Raw genomic sequence first — 20,738 nt, forward strand, 5'->3', positions numbered from 1 at the left:
GTGTGGCACGAGCAGACAAGGCTACTCTTCAGGGCGATAGTTAGTTAAGCATTTATGATCACATACAGGAAACCCACTGACCCACCACAAACGGACACAAGTCGTAGGATTGTATAAAAAATACGTAGACTTTATGTAAAAATATATGCAGAATTATCCCAAGACCATATAACGTTTAGCGAATGAAGGCCACCAGATTTAAATAGGCGATGATTGTTCTTAAGTGTTCTTGGTTAGCAAGGTACGATGACAGGGAAAACAAACGTTGCGAACCCTGGATCAGATGCAAACTCGGGATAGAGTTCCAATGTACCTTGCGATGAGTGCCCGAGGCATTTCAGGCGCGGCTACTGGTGAGGGCGGATCCTGGACGAGGCCAACGGTACTCCAAAGGATCTATCCGGCTCAGAGCCCCCTCGAGGTGCGAGGCGGGTGAGCGGGATGGTGTGGAGGGTTGTGGTGATCCGGGATCTGATGCAGCTCACGGGGCGAGGCGCCGTTCAGGCCTGCGGGGTGTACTACTTCTTAGCACACCAGGTCGTACCTGTGGATCTGTGTGGGTCGTCGCGTTCTCAGGCCGACGGGTGCAGCACTGGGCCTTCGGTACCACAGTATGGAAGGCTTTCCTGAGGTGTGGCACGGCCTTGGTATGCAGGAGGGGAAAGCGAGACAGTCGAGTACGTTACGACGTACGGACCGTCCGAGGCTATCAGATGCGCTCCGTGCAGATTCCGGCCGGAGAAGATGAGAGGCGCACAGCGTGCTCTGTAACAGGCGAGGTGACAGGAGAGCGGGCGGCCCGGCACTGAAGCGGAGACGACTCTGAGCGGGGCTCTCTGCGGGGGGCGGCCAGGCTCCGAGCTGTCACGACCTTGGAGGGCGAAGGCACCCGAGTCACAACTCCGGCGAGGGAATAAGAACTAAAGGCCCAACAGCAAACGGGCACAGGCAGAATAGAACCCAATGGTCCTGGGGTTCCGTTCAGGGGGCAAGCTCGTGATCAAGCCCTTGGAGATAGTTTCAGGCATAAGTCTTCAAAGTCCTTTCTGGTCTTTTCCTCTCCGTCCTCAGCAAGGCACCACTGCAGGTTTCCTTCTCCCCAGCTTCTCTTGGTCCTTCTAGTCGGGCAGAGGTTTGTCGTGGTCAAAACTGGATCTAATTTCTAAGGAGCAGGGCTCCTACCTTTATACTAAGTTTCTTTTGTCTTGGCAGGCCAGGGGGCCTGAGTCTGGTTCAACCCGGTTTTGGAGTACTCTGTTGACAGGACGCTGCCGTCTTCTCTCAGGGTGCAGAGCAGGGACATCAGACGCTCCGCAGCAGGTGGAGCCAGCATTGTGGTGGTGGAGCACAACCCTATTCAGAGTCAAGGACTACTCCGCCCACCCATCCTGGTGTAAGCACCCTATTCACCATCTGGTAACCCCGACTGTCCCCGAGAATTCCCCAGCCCTGTCACTCACACAAACCCAGACAACAGATACACATCCTGGCAGAGGCGGGCTGAAATAGTCAGGCGAGCAAATGCTAACTTTCCAAAAGTAGCAGTTGCAAACACAGGATATTAAAATAAACCTTGCTAAAGGAAGTATTTTAATATTCTGAGTTCAGGCATACTAAACTCGATATGCCACCGTGTTCCCTGAGCTGGCCGGTACTATAGCGTGTAATAGTTCCAGCCGCTCACCTTGGCCTAAGAGAACAGGCAGCCCTTCAATAGTGAAGAACGAAAAAGGGCGGTAATTCACTACTAGGACATGCCACACACATCAGGGCTTGTCCTACCTTACGCTTACAATGCACCCTGCCCGTGGGCTTACCATAGGGGTGACTGATATGAAGGTTAGGGAAGGTTTATGGACTGGAAAGTGTGGGCACTCGCACTGTCAGCGTGACAGTACCAGACTGTACGCAGGGTCTGCAATGGCGGACCCGAGACATCTTTTATGAGGACACTTCGGTGGGTGGCGCAACCAGCGCTGCAGGCCCACTAGCGGCATTTGTATCTAAAAGCCCCGGCACTCCTGATGCATGTTACTGGGGACTGACAGTAAACCAAATAAGCCAATCATGGAAATCAATTACAGATACACTTTATATAGGGAGCACTTGCACTGCGACACGGGTTGGCCGTGGCGCAGTGCCCTGAGCATCGAACACCAGAAAAAACATCTGAGGCACATCAGCAAAAAGTGGAAGGGAGACTCACGCCAAGGTGCCAGGTTTAACAAAGGGCAATGTGTATTGTACCTATATAAGGGAATGAATCGGGAAATTTCCCTCGGATCTTAAACGCCCCACAACAGTGTAGTCTTAAAATGACATCCTTCGCTGTGCAGGTCTTAGAGGAGGCCATCTCAAGCTTTAAAGGACAGTCATTGGTCAGTCAGGCTACAGATAGCTGCCTTAAGCTGTCTGTTGGAGGCCTGCTGTTTCTGTTTCCAATATTTTACATATACTCAGAGTGGACTTCCGGTCAGCCCTTTGCTTAGGCCTGGGGACTCTATTGTCTATCTCTTTTCTCTGCTCCTGGTTTGCTCCATATTCATGTCTTTGCTCCCTACCCCAACCCTTAAGGAGCTTTTAGGATCGTAGCATCCTCCAGCTCCATCTCTTTTTGACCCTTCCAGACACAATCCCCCACCCAGTTATTGTAAGGTACCGACACTTGCTTATAGTTACGTATAAGCAGGGAGAGTGTGAGGCGTCCTAGTAACAGATTGTTATTCCTGTAGCTTTCTCAGTACAGTAAATGAGAGTAATTAAATGTTGAGGCTGATTAGATCTGTCAAGGGATAAGTAACAGGAATACTGATAGACTGCCAGTGGAGAAGGGTGTATTACATACCTAGTGGTGTTGCAGTAGTATTCACTAGCCACTCCACAGGGACGACTTGGGCTATGTCACGTGCAAGCGTAGTACTCAGGCAGCCTTCGAGTAAAATTTTGCAGCCAGGAGCACCTTTTTTTTTGTAAATACTGCCACCTTGTGGTCTTTTCAGATATAGTTGTAGAGGACATTGGACATGTTGGAGAGACTTCATTCAGAGAAGGTAACGTAGCGAATCTACATTGGGTCACCAGCTACTAGGAGCGTAAGGCCCGGTGGGCCGTGAGGCTCTTTCTGTGGAGGGGCGGCTGTGTGGAGAATGCACTGCTAGGAGAAGTTCATGGGCTTTAATATTCCTCCTTTTGAAAAGTAATGAAAGAAACCTATAAGGAACCGTTACTTTCTTTTCAGAATTTTCAGATGGCAATATTACATGATAAGAAAGAAGAAGACAAGAAATGGTCACCAGCAGCGTAGCTTAGTCAGTGAGGTTCTGAGGGGGTGAATCTTAAATTTCCGAACTAAAAAAGCTGCATCTTATAGGATGGAGAGGTGAAATTGCCAATGTTCAGGATGGTCTATTTCCAAGAGAAACAGGGTCAGAACTGATTTGTATTAGATGGGCCTTTGTCTAGATTGGTACACTAGGAGAAAAACAATAGGCTGGAATGTTACCCCGAGCGACAATGACCCTACTCCTGTCGTCCAATCTATCCCCACCCCTAATCCCAATGATGCCTCTTAATCTCACAACCGTCTACTCTCTCCTTCCACTGACTCTAGTCATACACTACTACAGATGAAGGCATTATGCCCTTGCAGCTCACTTACCCACTTACTTACTCGAATAGAACAGAAAATAGACTCCCTAGCGGCAGATATCCTACACCTACAACAAGACCTCGCCTATCAGATTAAACCACCTTGCTCACACAATCAGGGTAGCCTTACAACCTCGTCCATGACCCTGCTTGGTACACCTTGGCCCACCAATCCTATGAGGAAGCAGGCCCATCGACCTAGCCGGACTCTCCACCCTATCTCAGCACAAGAAGCAGAGGAGATCAACAACTCGTACCTCGCAATAAGCCAGAACTCAGCCCCTTCTGCTATGCCTATTTTAGTGAGCACAATCAGAATCCCTAGACCTGTCAGCTCGCCAAGACCCCCTGCTCTATACACGTCTATACATACAGAACACACAAACACTGAGGCCCCCCGTTCCCTAGTGTGCATGCTCCTCAACTGCAGATCAGCAGTTCAACATGCCACAGATATTGCTGAAGTTTTACTCGCGGAGGAATTAGACATCGCATTCCTCACAGAATCATGGCTCAATGACCGTTCTACCCCCATCCTTGACCTTCTCACTCCCCCAGTCTACAACATCATCAGACACGACAGACAGATCAAAGCAGGTGGCAGCCTAGCTATTATTTAAGAAGAAGGAATACAATTTACCAGATTAAAAGCCACAGAATACCAAACTCTGGAGTACCTAGGTGTTGAACTTGCAATCAAAGGCACCATGTCAATCAAATTTCACACCATCTATCATCCTCCCGGTGAACGTGCAATTTTCACTGAAGAGCTAACCGACATAATATCTCACTTCTCCCTAAGAGACACAGAAGACGTGTTCCTGGGTGACTTCAATATTCACTGGAACAACCCAGAAGACACCACTACACAGGTCCTCTCCAGCCTGCTTGAAATAAACACCCTCAAACAACTTTGCAATGGACCAACACACATCAAAGGAGCTATACTGGATACGATCATCACCAAGATTGAGCTGGTCTCTCTGAGATCGATTTCTCCCATTGACTGGTCCGATCACCACCTCATATTGTTTAATATTGTCTAACATGTCAGAAACCATTCTATACGTCCTGTCAAACCTAAGCACTGGACCAGGAACATCAAAGGAGTCCCCATAACCGACGTAGAATCCAGGATTCAGGCCCAGCTACTACCCCAGCCCTTCAACATGACGGCTGATGACCTTACAGCACACTTTAATTCCACAATGACAGAGGTGTTAAATCAAGTAGCTCCACTCAAACTAAAAAATGTGAGATCTACCAAATCAAAATCCTGGTTCAATCTTGATCTTAATAATGAAAGGCGACAACTCAGACAATCGGAAAGGACTTGGAGACTAAACCCTTCGACACTCCACCTAGCACAACTTAGGTCTACCCGGCTGGCATATAAGAAACACATCTTTAGAGAAAAGGCCTCGTTCTTCGCACCCAACTAGACCAGGCAAAGAAATGACCTAGAGAACTCTACACAATTGTAAAAATTCAAACTAACGTCACACCGCCATGAGGTTCCGTGAATTCTGAACCTGGGTCATAAAGATCGTGGTTCTGTTACAAATTTGGTAACAGCGAACCGTAAACAGTGAGTTCAGCAAGTATGAGTGTTTTCATCATGTTACACCGATGGATTTACTGTGTATTTAAAGATTTCGTTCTGAACCATGGGTTCCATTTTGTGCATGGCAGCCATTTTGTAGTTGCCCTCACATAGGCTGATGACTTTAGCTGCCTGCTGGATGACCTGAGTGAACTGACCCTGTTGCCTGAAGCTGACCTTGTTAGACCAGTTCCTGCCCAGTAGCTGATCAAGATTAAGGATCAGAGCACAGGAGATTGTAAAGTTTGGTATACACATACACACCCCTTATCCTACCTCTCATCTGTTTCTGTTCCTTCTTTTTATGACCTGTTTACAATATGGGTTGTGGTCTTTTATTATGGGTTTGTCCAGCTTGTGTAAGAAGGAATGTTTTTTTTTTTGCATGCTTGCAAAAGCTAGGACTGCTCCCTTTCTTTTATGCTGAGTTTTTGTAACCCTAAAACATATATAAGGCCTTTGTTCTCTGTATTCCTTCAGACTACCTCATTCATTTGCTACGGCTTCTGTGTGACGTGGCCTTACTTATTAAATTTAATAAAGATGTCTTTTCATATTTCAGCTTCTGTGCCAAGTTCTTTATTGATATTAGTAAGACCCCTGAGAATGAAGATTTTGGATTTCCTCAAATGGCGCCCACGTGGGGCTCATCAGAGAAGTGACTTTCTGTGGGAGTGATCTTGTCAGGAGACTGAAATCTACTGAGGAGGACAGAACAGGATTCTACTAAGAAGGTACTCTGTGCACAGGGATTCTGGAGATTCTTTGTTTCTGCAGCCCAGTATATTTCTGATCTTCCTGATTTTGATCCTCCACATGATGTCACTCCTGACTGAGAACCTTTTTGGCGTGAGTATTCTAAAAAGACCGTTAGGTCATGTAGAACTTGACAGTTAGAATTTGAATAACCTTTTGATTAGTAAAAGTTAAGTATATGTGGGTCGCTCCCAGTCCTTAGTTTTTGGTCTTTGATTTGGTTATTGTAATTACCAAAGCCAGGGGTTGGGTTCTTGGTTTTTGATTTGGTCATTGCAATTACCATACCCGAGGGGCTCGTATATTTGCGAGTGTATTGGTAGAGATAACACCTTGAAGTTTGAAGCTAGATTAGTGAGCTATAAGATGCCTGATCTTAGCAAATGTGGAAATGTAGCTTTGGAACTTTGGAATTTGTGTTGGCCAACTTTTGGTTTGTATAGGTTTGGATATGCGAATTGCAATTTGTGTAGACAGGTAATGAGGAGAGTTTTCTCTATTTGGTCTTTAGGATAATACTTGCGTATTCCGCAGTATTTTTGGCATGCCTGTTTTTTTTTAAGCTCACATGGAAAAATGTGTTGCTTTTTTGGAAGGTACCATAGTATGATGTGAAGTAAATTAGCCGGCTTCCCCTAAAGGGAATATCTAAATAGGTTAGATTTAAAAACATATTTCTTCCTTGGTGATTTTGTATCCCCAGGGAATTAAAATATGACATAATACAAAACAAGGATCCTTTGTTCTGCGCAGTTTTATGAATGAAGATATGCAGAACTATTTTGTTTGGTGCTATGCTAGCCAGAGCTAATGGAGTGAGTGTATTCTCGCTTCTTGGACATACATCAGTCTGTTGGGCTGTTTTTGCAGTCTTTTGGAACACTATTGAGAAGCGCTTCTTGTAAATATGACTTACAACTAGTATTTGCAAATGGTTTGGCTCAAGTACAGTCTGTGGGCTGTTCTTCGTTTCTGTCCTGAGTATTGATTTGTGGGTCAAATGTGTGTTTAAATGTCTATGTGGTTTTCCCATTAGTGCAACTTCTGTAAGTGAATAGCGATGGCGCTATTCACGAAAATACATGGCTAAAGCGCACTGTATTGTGTGTCCTAAGTGTTTTGACCCCTTTCTGTTTATGTCTGAAATGAGCTCAATGTCTGTTCGTGGTTTTCTTGATGTTTTCAGTCTATTAAGCAAAATGGCTAAATACTTAAAAACATAAAATTCAAATTCAAATTCACTAGGAATGAAATAAGCCTCAAAAACGATAATTTTGTGTTATGTAGAAAAATAAACTTATAGCATTTTCCTTAGATACATTGTATTAGATATTAACAGGCAAACACAACATCTGAATACATTGGACCTTGCTGTATTGCACATGCATTTTGAAACTTGAAATGTTTTAGTTTTAGTTTTAAATAGACAGCCACCATTCTTATGTTATAAAACATTGAGAGACAAGCTAGATAAACAGGAATATTTATTCAACCAGGACTTTGCCCTTAGTTGCACGGGTGAATCTTTGCATTTCAGAATGTTGTTTTAAAAAGGTTCCAAAACTAAGGTTCATTATTTTGTATTACAGGAAGGTATTTCAATTGAGAGTTTCCTCTCCTTTAAGCATTTCTGTAAGCATATTCTTGGGTCTGTTGCTAATTAAAAATTGTCCTTTTAAAGTGGCGCAAACATTTTGTCATGTTATAAGTTAGGCGTCTGTGCTTAGGCTTATAAATGAATGCGTCTAAAATGATAGGCAAGGGATGCAGCTCGCTTTTATATGTGGAATTATCAAAAATGATTGGGTTTATTAAAAATAATTAATACATTTTGAAAAATAATTATTAAAAATAAGTGCTACAAAATTCGTTTTTTACTATTCATGAAGCTTAATGCTCATACTGTGACCTCCTAGCATTATAATTTAATTTAAGTTGGGCTATCCTGCATAATGAGGACATTAGCATATGGAATTTCACTTAGCGCAGGCGTACAAAACTCATTTTTCTAAGGATTTACATGAGATATGTGTAATGTCCAATCTCTGCAATTTGTAGAGAACATTATGAGGACGATTAATATGTAAAACAATTATAGGATATTTATTTTTAAGGACCCCTAATAGCAGAGTCGAATTTGGGTAAAATAGACCATTTAAAACAGCATTCTTGCCATTTTTAATAGCTTTAAAGTGCTTTAGGCTTCAGTAAAAGCATACATGTAGGTATAATACAAATTTGCAGGCTGTCCCCATTTGGATTTTCCTTTTTAATGACCCAGTGAGATCCATTTAAGGTAAATGAAATGAGTACCTCTGCAACAAGCATTTGTGCTAAAAACTGGTATGTGTGTTATTAAGGTTCTGTGAAGTCACGCTGAGATGCTATCTTTAGTTTTCCTGTAAGCAATGGAAGGAGGCTCTCATGTTAACATTTGTGACTTTTTAAATTAGGGCCTTGCCTCTGTGGAATGCAGAATGACCATGCTAAACAGGCCTCTGAAAAGTGGGGTTTCTGGTTTCTCCATAAGAACATCAATACAATTAAAGAACTTAATTCCAAAGGGAATATATAAAACAAGGTTTCTTTGAAAGTCCCAACATCATGTTAAATGCTCTGCAGAACTGATACACGTGTCTCTGCTCTGAAAAAAAAGAATGTCTGCTAGTTGCTTTTATTTGACAGAAAACGAAGTGTTGCATTAAGTGTTAGACAAAAAAATAAGATGCAGCCCTTTACTAAAATTATGAAGGCTACATGCCTAAGTGAGAACGATTTGCCAATTAAGAATTATTTTTTACAGTGGGAAATTGTAGGTGCCAAATTAATCTGGGGTGTCAGTGTAACAATGTTACTTTTAAAAAGGCAAAACTCAGGTGGCTTAATGTTGCAAGCAATGTTGCAAGCTGACTGACAAGATGGTAACAGTTAAGTAATGGAAATTAATTTTTGTGTTTGTTAATGTGTATCAGGTTTTGCCTTCTGATTAAAAGTTATAATTGATATTTGTTTGTTATGAGAAATGTCTCTCTTTTGTGTGTTGTGTATGTTTTTTTTGTTTCTGCCTACAGATCATTCATGGATTTTTCTGGGTGATTTTAAGAAAGTCAAGAGACGTGAGTTTGGTTGGTTGAAAGGATATGTGTTTTTGCGTAACTCCTTTGGAAAGAAATGTTCATGTGTTTTTTATGTTTGTGTATGTGGTCCTATCATAAATTGTTCTTGCTGGTCCTGCATGTTAGAAAGTTGTATTTGACAGCAGATGTCCGCTAACTGGTGATCTACTGTCAAAAGGAGGGTAAGGATTTTAAACCTGACAAATTAAGAAGGCCCGAATGGCCTGAATATTGGGTTTTGGGACATGGTATTGTGCGTCACCGCTCATTCACATATGCTATTGTTTTGTCTATGCTTTTCGTGCTTGATATACAGCAAGTATATCTGATGGCTTGACATGTGCGTTATGCATGTTTTTGTTTTATGTTGCTGCTTTTGATACTATTACAAGTTTACCTGTGTTGTGAAGGGATATACATGACGATGTGTATCACTACACTACAGTTCACAAACATGATATTTTCATTTTTGTGAACACGACACAGACCACACTTCACCAGTGTATGTCAAATTTGGCTATAAATAATATTCAAGAAAATTAAAAGAGATATACAGGATCAAAATGTGTCACTTGCCCCCTCTTCCCTTAAAGGAACAGGCAGCCCTAAATTTATGTATCCTGATTGGACGTAAGGATAAAATTATAGATCTGTGACTCTTGTACATGGTGACCTAATTTCTATATTACATTACTCAGTTTTGTTCTGCTTCCTAAGTAGTGTATGGCTTTGTACCATAAAGGAAACCAGGTTTCACCGATGTCGCATCATGCCTAGTTGTTGGGGATTTTAGCTGTGACCTAGTCCCATTTCTCTTTTCCATATTTCTTTCACTAGTCAGCTTTTTTATTATTATTGATGTATTGTTCAGGTTCACACTTCCAGATTTCAGTAATGTACCAGAGACCCCCATATTATGTATAATTCCCTTTTGTATGACCAGGCAGTTTTTAAAGAATTTTCTTTAGGCCTACTTTGATGTTTCCCAGTCTAACTGTCAGGGTAGTGATGGACTGGTTAACTGACTCAATACTATAGTAAGATAAGTTTTCCACCTCAATAGGAGACACCTTAAGTTTGATTTTTTTTGCAATATGACAAACTCAATGCCTATTCTAAATTGGTTTTTAGTTCCTTTTTTCCGCTGCTTTAATTTTTGGTGGATTAGATGTGTTCCAAATCATGGAACATTTTGATCATTAGATTTTGTATTGTATAGTCCACCTGATGCACAATTATTAAAGTGAGGTATCTACATGTCCCTGATAATATGTATTATGCGATTTCTCTTTTGAGGTGTTGTAGATAAGGAATTAGGGAACACCTACATGTAATCAGAGAGAGAAAAATGTGTTTACCCCATTAGACGATGCCACTATGTGTAAGGACATTCATTTAGATAGAATTCTCATGTCGCTATCTACCCTTAGATGATGGAGGATATGCTCTCACACGGAAACCCAATTGAAAAGCCTAGAGGCACTGTTTTGCCTATTGCCTTTTTATTTGTATTGCTTTTTGAAAATGACAGTGTATTCTAGACCAGAATTGTCCCATGGTGTGTGGCCACATCTTTGAAGATCGCAGGCAACCTGTTTGCAGTCCCCTTGTTATACAATGAACTGTTTAGAGCATCGCACTTGCTCCATCAGATGGCATTGGACATCACAGAGCCATAATTTCAGTGCAAAAGAGCGCCTGTCATGTGCTGGTAACCTCTGACAGTGTGCAGTCCCTTGAGCCCCTTGGCCTGAGTTTTGGCCACACGCACCCCCCTTTTCCTTTGCTCCAACGGAAGTGCAGTGCACCGGCGGATCCAAGATTGGCAAAAGACACTACATTCTGGTGCCCATGAAAGAGCAGCCTGAGCGTCCTCTGACACTGAATGATGAGTGTTGGAGCCTGAGAATGTTCCCGGGTTTGCACGAGATGATCTGTGCCCATGACCAATGAAGAGCACAATATCTGTAGTGTCTGCCGCAGAGGAAAGATACTGGTGCACTGCATTGAGACATTGAGACTTTTAAGTGAACTATGAGTGTTTGCCAGGAGGGCACTCCAACGGATACTGAGAAGACCCATTTACATGAAAGGCCTGAATGAAGAGGCCCATGCGGAAGAAAACAACAAAAGAAGATTTGATGGACAATAGAAGCCTGCCAGAGAGGCTTTTGAACGGACTCTGGGCATAGTTGGTTTCACAAGAGGTTTCCGTGTGATTGTATAGACTAGGTGTTAGGAGACTGATTGTTATTGTTTTGCTGGCATTATTTTAAAATACTATTCTGTTTAGTAAAAGCAGAATAAAGTCAATTTTCTATGGAAAAGTATCCCCTTTTTCACCTCAGAGCATTGATGAGGATCACCACCGTTTCACCTGAACATAGAATAAGTTACTGAAATGCATAGGAGCCATAAAACGTAACTAGATAATTTTAGGATTTGCTTTCTGCTTAGGGTTGTGAAAAATTATAATTTCGTTTGTAATAGTGGTCACTACTTTCTCCTGTTGTCTATATGTTCTTAATAACGTGTTTTCTAGTGTTTTTTAAACATGACGTTGTCATTTATGGGTGGGATTGTTTTTTCTACTCAATTGAATTCTGCACCCACTTCCCAATCTATGTCTTTTCCTACTACTGCTTCTTTGCATTCTTTTCACCCTTTTCCTGAACATGAGCAGGTTAGAAGATCAGAATTCGTAAACAATTCTTTTGTACAGCTTCTGCATCAACACCAGTTAGTAGTGAACATCACTAATTGTTGGGTGTGTGATCTTATGCCACCTACTACAGATAGAGGTATTCCCTATTTTGTCCTGCCATATGTGGCCTTTGTGCTACTACATGTGTAAGGAGACCTGTCCCAAGAGAGTTGCTAAGTAATAGGATTATGCTACAGCAACATCTTGATGATCTGATGAATATAGACCTGGATTCAGATTGACATGAGTTTAGGTTATTGCCTATGTGAGGGCAAAAGGAGGGTCTGAGGTTCCGTGAATTCTGAACCTGGGTCATAAAGGTCGTGGTTCTGTTATGAATTTGGTAACAGCGAACCGTAAACAGTGAGTTCAGCAAGTATGAGTGTTTTCATCATGTTACACCAATGGATTCACTGTGTATTTGAAGACTTCGTTCTGAACCATGTGTTCCATTGTGTGCATGGCAGCCATTTTGTAGTTGCCCTCACATAGGCTGATGGCTTTAGCTGACTGCTGGATGACCTGAGTGAACTGACCCTGTTGCCTGAAGCTGACCTTGTTAGACAAGTTCCTTGCCCAGTAACTGATCAAGATTAAGGATCAGAGCACAGGAGATTGTAAAGTTTGGTATACACATACACACCCCTTATCCTACCTCTCATCTGTTTCTGTTCCTTCTTTTTATGACCGGTTTACGATATGGGTTGTGGTATTTTATTATGGGTTTGTCCAGCTTGTGTAAGAAAGAATGTTGGGTTTTTTGCATGCTTGCAAAAGCTAGGACTGCCCCCTTTCTTTTATGCTGAGTTTTTGTAACCCTAAAACATATATAAGGCCTCTGTTCTCTGTATTCCTCAGACTACCTAATTCATTTGCTACGGCTTCTGTGTGACGTGGCCTCACTTATTAAATTTAATAAAGATGTCTTTACATATTTCAGCTTCTGTTCAGTTCTTTATTGATATTAGTAGGACCCCTGAGAATGAAGATTTTGGATTTCCTCAGCCACAAGAAATCGATGCGAAGAAATCGCCAGCTTCTTCACAGATAAAGTCACAAAAATTGAGCAATCCTTCATCCAAACCCCAAAGCCTCCCTCCCCCACAACCTGCCCCCTTTTAACCACTCCTGACCAAACAGATCAAAATCTTACCACTGACAACCAGGCCTGCTTCCAACTGAAGAATGGCACAAACTTATGTCAGAAATTGAAGTCTTCAACATAATTCCCAGCTTAAACCCATCTTCTCACACTTTGGACCCCCTCCAATCCTCATTAGTAAAAAATCTCAACCACATCATTACCCATTTCTGTACAGAAATCCTTAACTCATCTCTCGCATCAGGTTGTGTCCCAGACTCCCTACAATTAGGGCAAATCACCCCCATACTCAAGAAACCAGGGGCTGACCCCAACGAGCTCAACAACCTCAGACCTATCTCCAACCTACCGTTCCTAGCTAAAACATTAGAGAAATGCGTTCTCCAACAACTCAACAAACATATGGACGACTTCAACCTGCTGGACACCTTTCAATCGGGTTTCATGAAAGGTTGTAGCACTGAAACAGTGATGCTCAATATCTCAGATGATATCCACAGAGCCTTAGATGAAGGTGAGGCCTTTCTCCTCATCCTTATTGACTTATCAGCGGCATTTGACACAATAAACCACACAGCTTTACTTGAGACTCTGAAGAAACGCTCTGGCATTAATGGCACAGTAATTAAATGGTTCACTTCCTTCCTTCAGCACAGTTCGCAACAAATTAAAATCAACTCCTGCCTCTCTGCACCATCACGTGTCAAACTTGGAGTCCTGCAAGGATCGATTGTCTCACCATCCCTCTTCAATCTCTTCATGGAACCTCTTGAAAATATTCTGAAGCAAGCAGGGGTTCAATACCACCTCTAAGCCAATGACACTCAAATACACCACAAAATCAAATCACCTAATGATATCCAACACCTCAATACCACGCTTACCAAGATCCAATCCTGGTTTAACACAAACCATTTAAAGCTGAACCCGGACAAAATGGATTTAATACTGTTCTCTCCGGAAAGTAACCACCGACCTATCCAAGGCTGGCTCAAGAATCCTAATGCTCTAAACTGCTCCTTTGTCCTATCGGATTCAGTAAAATCTCTAGGCATTACCCTGGATAAAAACCTGTCAATGAAAGACCACATCAAGAACTCTGCACAAGGTGCACTTTACTCTCTAAAACACCTCAAGAAAATTAAACCTTTCATTCCCCAGGATGATCTTAAGACATTTGTACAATCCTAGTCCTTTCTAAACTAGACTACGGTAACGCCATCCTAACAGGTGCACCAAAAGCTCACCTTGCCCCACTAAGGTCAGTCCTTAATATGGCGGCTCGACTCATAACTGGTGGAAAAAGATTTGAACACATCACATCTACCCTCAAATCTCTCAACTGGCTCCCCATGGAAGGCAGATGTATTTACAAACTGGTCGGCATCACTCACAAGGCCCTTCACACCCAATCCCCCAATTACCTGAACAACAAACTGGTTAAGCAGGAAAATCAAGACCTCTGAGAAGCACCAACTCACTTCTTCTCATCCCCCCGAAACTGAAAAGAAAAGTGACCTAGTGCCGTTCCTTCTCTGGTAATGTTCCCAGGATATGGAACACACTCCCTACTGACCTCAGATGCAACCCCTCCTTCCCTCGCTTAAAAAAAGACCTGAAACTACTGCTCCTCAACCAATACTTCCCTGACCAAGTCAACCATCCCAGGCATCTATAGACTAATGCTGTCCCCTCTCACTCTGACTTTTTCTAGGATGGGGGCATCTGACTGTTCCAACCACCTGCGTTCTTCACTCCCCCAATGTATATTTTAGTGTGATATCTTTCCTTATATATTGTATGATTCCTCATGTTCTATGATGTAGTCCAACTTCTTCTTTTCTTGTGTATGTAAAGAGCTCTGATACCCCCGGGTCTAGCTAGCGTTATATAGAACTTTATAAATAAAATAAAAATAAATGAACCTTTGTTTTGTTGCCAGTACTATGCATGGGATCTTAAGAGTGGATTTCCAAGCCTACTACTGCCAATGTTTGTGAATTTCCAGAAGTGGTAAATTTGTGCACAATACTTATCAAGGCCACCTTCTCCATAGGTCCTAATTGTACCACTCCTCTCGACCTGTACTACCTACCCGCCTAAGGATCTGCCTTGGTAATACCCTTCTCCTCTAATATCACTGCGCTGTTTACACAAAATTGCTCACTGTAGAGATAATTGTCCCCGCCTTAAGGATTAGCCTTGATATTGACTTTCTCCCCGAATGCCACCGCGCCGTTCACACAAAACTGCTCACTGTATGGACAATTGTATACCTGGTTAAGATCTGCCGTGATAATACCTTCATATGTCACCATGCCGGATACACAAAACTGCTCACTGTATAGTCAACCTTGTATCCAACACTGTGTAGTCATCGATAGTGCACCAGTCACTCTGGACCCTCTCACTCCTATTCTGGATACTGTCTCGCATTGCGGCATATGTAACGTTTGGTTTTTTACTTGCCCTTTCTCTGAACTGGTTCCCAATTTGAACTCGGGCATTTAATTCCAACACCATTTCGCACTGCGCGTCACTTCTCCTTTCATTTTCGCCGTCTGCGCCGAGCAGACTTCGCTATCCAAAATCACTGCACCGATGTTTAAGAGCACAGTATCACATCGTTGCTCCAGCACTAAGCATGCCAGCAAAGAACAGTCCTTGAAGTGCGAACAGTAAAATGCACCACTATGTGTTTTTTGTTTCAAACATGCCTGGCCTCGTATTCACATTATTTTTTTTCCCTTCTCTCTCTCATTTCTTTCCCACTTATGTCAATTGTATGTAGCATGAAAGGCAATAGTTTATAATTCCAAGACAAACATGATTTATATATTTGTCCTGAAGATGATGCCATTTATCTTGTTTTTCGCCATCGAAACGTCGTCGACACAATAGGATCATGTGTACTGAATATGCTTGTGAATGCTATGTACAATGGTCGCTCAAACTACAATCAAGTCTGTTCACTGATTATAAGTATACAGATCGATTTGCTCGCTCTTGCCTATACTTGTTGTTTTGTCTTGTTCACTGTAGGTCACGGGCTGTGCCCCCTTGACATTACTTTCTGATTGTGTGCATCGCCAAATAAAGTCCTGTCCGGCTGGACAAAGGACATAAATACTATTCCAGTTTGTGTCTATTCTTACCCTGATCCCCCAAACTACTAGGGTCCACTGTTTTTTGTAATAAGTTAAACGTCCAAGGTCCCTAGTGTACTACCTTTGGGTTCCCTTGTTTCCTATAACTCCCTGGATGTGAGAGCATGAAAACATGTTTCCCACTCTGCCACTGCAGACTAACAGAGCAGTTTTACACTGTGACCTGGACTTTGCCATTTAAACTAATGGCAAAGCCCAACCCCCCTCTTTAACATATATAAGTCACCATATGTACCCCAAATTTTCACTTTTGCTGTGGAAACGTTAATAGCCCTATTGGCAAGTACAGAGTTACATGCTAACAACTCAGCTTTGCTAACATCTGAATGGGACTACTATGGTTGATACTTGAGGTATCAACATGATTGTTGCATTAAACACAGTGTGATGCCCAAGTCAAACTTAATGTAACGTTTTTAGAAATGCAACTTTTAGAAAGTTGCTGCTCTGTTGCCCAGGTCTTCCTGTGGCCACTCGCAGAGGTTGGCCACAAGATGGCCTTCTGACCTGCTGGGGAGAATTATAAATGGCTCCCAGTAATAAAAATAGACACCTGCCATTGAGAGAGGTGTCACCTCTCCTTAGCTGGAAGCCACAAAGGGCGGGAGCCATAAGACGAGCTTCACAGGGGAAGCTCCTTTTGATGGGCAAATGGTGAACTCACATGAGAGGGGCTGTTCTTTTGTTGAGGTAGAAGGGTTGGCATTGGAGACAGAGAGGGGAGACCAGTGCCAAACCTGTTTTGCCGTGGGCGTGTAGTCCTCCTGTAACTACACTTCTAGGGTGGGCTACCAAGCTTCATACATTGATAGAGGTGTTGTGCTGTCTTTGGAGTGGGCAGAGTAGTGCACTCTGGGATAGCTAGATGCCACACGTCACAGAAAGTCATCATCAAGCGGGGAGGGTCGTAGTAGCCCTTTGGCTAATAACCACTAGCTCTTCAGAGGGCACATTTTAGGCATAAATATGGCACTCCTGGCACCCAGACTTTAGACCCAATTTGGACTGGAGAGAGGACCAATAAGTACTCTCCTGCTGATCTCTGGACCAGGTGCAGAGAGGCTGCACCGAAGATTGGACTGCTACTGCTGATCCTTGATCTCGCAAAGAGAGGATTGTGCCTGTGGTGCCTGTCTGTTAGAAAGTCGCCTGAGGCCCAGGCAAAAGAGTTGAACTCCAAGAGTCAGTTGGCTGACTTCCTGTTACGGCAACCGGGCCACAAAAGCTGAAGAAGCCTAATCGGACCAGTCAGTAGCCACAATCGCCTGATCACCACTGACCAGCGACATGCAGCCTGGAGAGCCACGTCACAGTGTTGAAAAGTTGCACCTAAGTCTTCTGGACCAGGAAGACTTCTCAGTGTGAAGTTTGGTTGCTCAAGACGGACACTGACCTTTACTAAAGGGAACCACAGGTTTTGCTGTTACCGGAGACCAGCATTTCAGTGGCAACTAGACATTTCCTGGACTAAAGAGGACTTCTTGGGACATTGACCCCTGTGGCCAAAGTCACCCCACCTGGATGCACACTGCTGAGTAGCCCCAGGAAGACCCCTATCGACCACACAACATCCTCAGCATATCACATCATCTTCAGAATCCTGTATTCCTTGCCTCAGTACCACAGCATTGAAGTCTATGGCAGTTCACTCATAACACATGGGACTGGATTGAGACTGCTTTGGTGCCAAGTTAACTATCCTGCTACTCCTCATTCCTCCCCCCAAACCTTTCGCCTGTCGGGTTTGGTCACCCAAAGTGGGATGGAGTAGCCAAAGACAACCCTTTAAAAGTTTTACAAAGTTTCCAAACTTTGCAGCTACCAATGCATGTTTGTGCTTTTGATTGAAAGGCTGAGATTTATGTTTTACTTACAAATCTGTATCCTGGAACCCTTCAGTGGATTATGTTCATTTTGGTGTCCAAAATCCATAAAAATAAGATCTATTTTTTAAATATGTGTTTGAATTTATTTTGTGTTGCATGACTAATTTCATTGTTTTGGTACTTCTGAATGCTTTATACTTGTTCCTTTTCATAACTGCTCAAAGCTACATCTCCCCAGGGTTGAGCTAAGGTTTAACAAATGAGCCTGAATGGACCCAGGTGGTTTTTTTGAGTGTATTCTACGGTGAGATCACACAACCACACTATATATAGTAAACCACATTTCCGCTCAAGGATTGATGCCATTTCCTTTTGTAAGCCACAGCATGTTTCCTGTCTTTGAATGCTTTCGTGATCATTGCATCTAATAGTTCCCTGAAGAGTTCCTTGCCGTCAAAAGGAATCTAACTATGCAGATTTCTCAGAGGCCTCTGCAATCCAGTCCCATCCAGAGGGTTGTTCTTGCTGATATCACTGAACCTGTTGCCCAGGCATGGACCTGAGAACTTTAAGGACTCATCAGCCATATATTTGGCCTCTTGCTATATTGCCATCAAAATCTCTGAACAGTGAGCACCCACTTGAATTCCAACTGCAAATTCTCTCAATAACCATTGAGCCGCGTAAGCCATGTAGGTAACCTCTCTGAGAGATACATTTTCTGCTGCAAAAGCTTTCTTCAGCATGCTTTCCACTTTCTTATCTGTAGGATCAGATGGAGAACAATCCTCCAGGATGATCGAAGGAACCAATAAAAGCTGCCAAGGTAACGTCCACCTTCAGATTGTGCAGAACCCCTTCTTCAGATTCCTCCAGTGCATACAATTTCCCACAGTAGCACGATAAACCTCCTTCCCTGCTCTGAAAATCAATTATTGATTCTCCCAAGGATAGACATGGACTATAAAGCTGGTTTGGCATATTGTGTAAACAGTTCTTTCTCATCGTCTTGAGATGGAAACGGCTGAAGCTCGCTTCTGATATGCTCCAATATCTCTGGCACCTCCTCATTTCTAATGTAGTTGCCAGATCTGAAGTTGAAGAATCTGCTGGAGACACTGTATCTCTAAACATCCCAGACCTATGTTACATTTCTTGAGCCAGAGCCTTGGTAACCACTGCCACAATCATGTCTTCCACGTCTGTTACAGACATAAATGCCAGCATACCCCCAGTTGAAGGAGAGAGAGCCCATAGACCTGCTTCTTCTACCAGGAACTGGCCCTTCCTCAACAGATGACAAAGAGGACACAATCCTCCTTTTAGACAGGGTCGGATTAGAAGGTGGACATTCGGCGGGGGCCCGAGGCCCAGTGTCCCAGGCCAGATGTGGACTGCCCCTCGCCACCACACTTTTATTAATGTTCAGGCCAATGCTGCTCCTCTGAACTGGAGAGGCTGCAGCAGTGCCTCCCAACCTAGCACAGATTATCGGCTGGCCCATTGTCACCTACAGAATGACAATGCAGCAGCCCAAGCAGAGTTCAAATGTATTCCCCCTCCCCAAAAGGGAAGTGGTCGGCGCCATCAAGGGAGTTCTGATTTCTTTGTCCCCATAGTGGATGGCCGCACTCTTAATCATGGTGGCCCAGTGTGAAAGTGTTTACGGGCTATAGTTAATTAGTTAAGACAGCACAGTGATAAGTGTGCTGTCTGCTTGGGGTCACTGCTTTGAAGTGCTGGTACTCCCCATGCACAGTATCTGTTTGTTTTTGAGAGGTGTGGGTACTCTCCCATTAAAAGTGTTGCAGCAGTGCTGAAATGTGCAGGTGCTCTCCCATTCAAATTAAAGAAGTGCAGATACTCAGTACTGCACAGTGCATGTCTATTTAAAGCACTGGCTGGGGTGTATTGAAATAACCTAAAGGCTTCATTCTGAACTCAATTATCCCTCTTTCTGTGGTATACATATGGACCACGAAATTAAAAACACCTGGTAAGTACATTGCTACAAAATGGTAGAAAAGTCTCTGGAATTCAATATGTAACAACTCAAATTGTATGCACCTTTCCTTTCTTTTTTTGCCTCTTTCAGCACCACTCTGCCTTTTGACTCTGTTGTGCTAATGTCTGCAGCTCACTTCATACGTTTTCACCAAACACATCACTGTCCTTTTATCACAACGTCAAAACAGTTTTTAATTTGTGTAGTTTGTTTCCAGTAGTTGGCACTACAACTCATTTTTGAAACCCAAAGCTTTTGTGTCATCAATCAATCTATCAAACAGCAATTGTATATTGCAACACTGTCATCCCTTAGGGTATCTGGGCGTGGTGTCTCAGTCAAAGAGCCAGGTCTTGAGGCTATTTCTGAAGTCTTCCAGCAAAGGGGCTGTACGGAGCTGGAGGGGAAGGTCATTCCAGGTCTTGGCAGTAATATAAGAGAAGGAGCGGCCACCGCTGTGGCTGCGACGGATGCGGGGGTGAGTGAAGAGGAGTGCAGGTGTCTAGAGGCTTGGTGGAAGTTCAGTCGATGGTTGATGCAGGCAGGTCTTAGGTCGTGGAGGGCTTTGTAGGCGTGTGTGAGGATCTCTTTTGGATGGGGAGCCAGTGGAGATCTATCAGGTGGGGGAGATGTGAGTTCATTTGGGGATGTCCCAGAGGAGTCTGGCTGTGGCGTTCTGTATGGTCTAGAGTCTTCTGAGGAGCTGTGGTGGAGATGCTGGCACAGAGGGTGTTGCCATAGTCGAGGTGGCTGGTGAGGGCCTGAGAGACAGTCTTTCTGGTGTTGGTTGAGATCTATCTGAAGATTCTGC

This window comes from Lissotriton vulgaris, chromosome 5, assembly GCF_964263255.1.
Source record: "Lissotriton vulgaris chromosome 5, aLisVul1.2, whole genome shotgun sequence".
Taxonomy (NCBI): Eukaryota; Metazoa; Chordata; class Amphibia; order Caudata; family Salamandridae; genus Lissotriton; species Lissotriton vulgaris.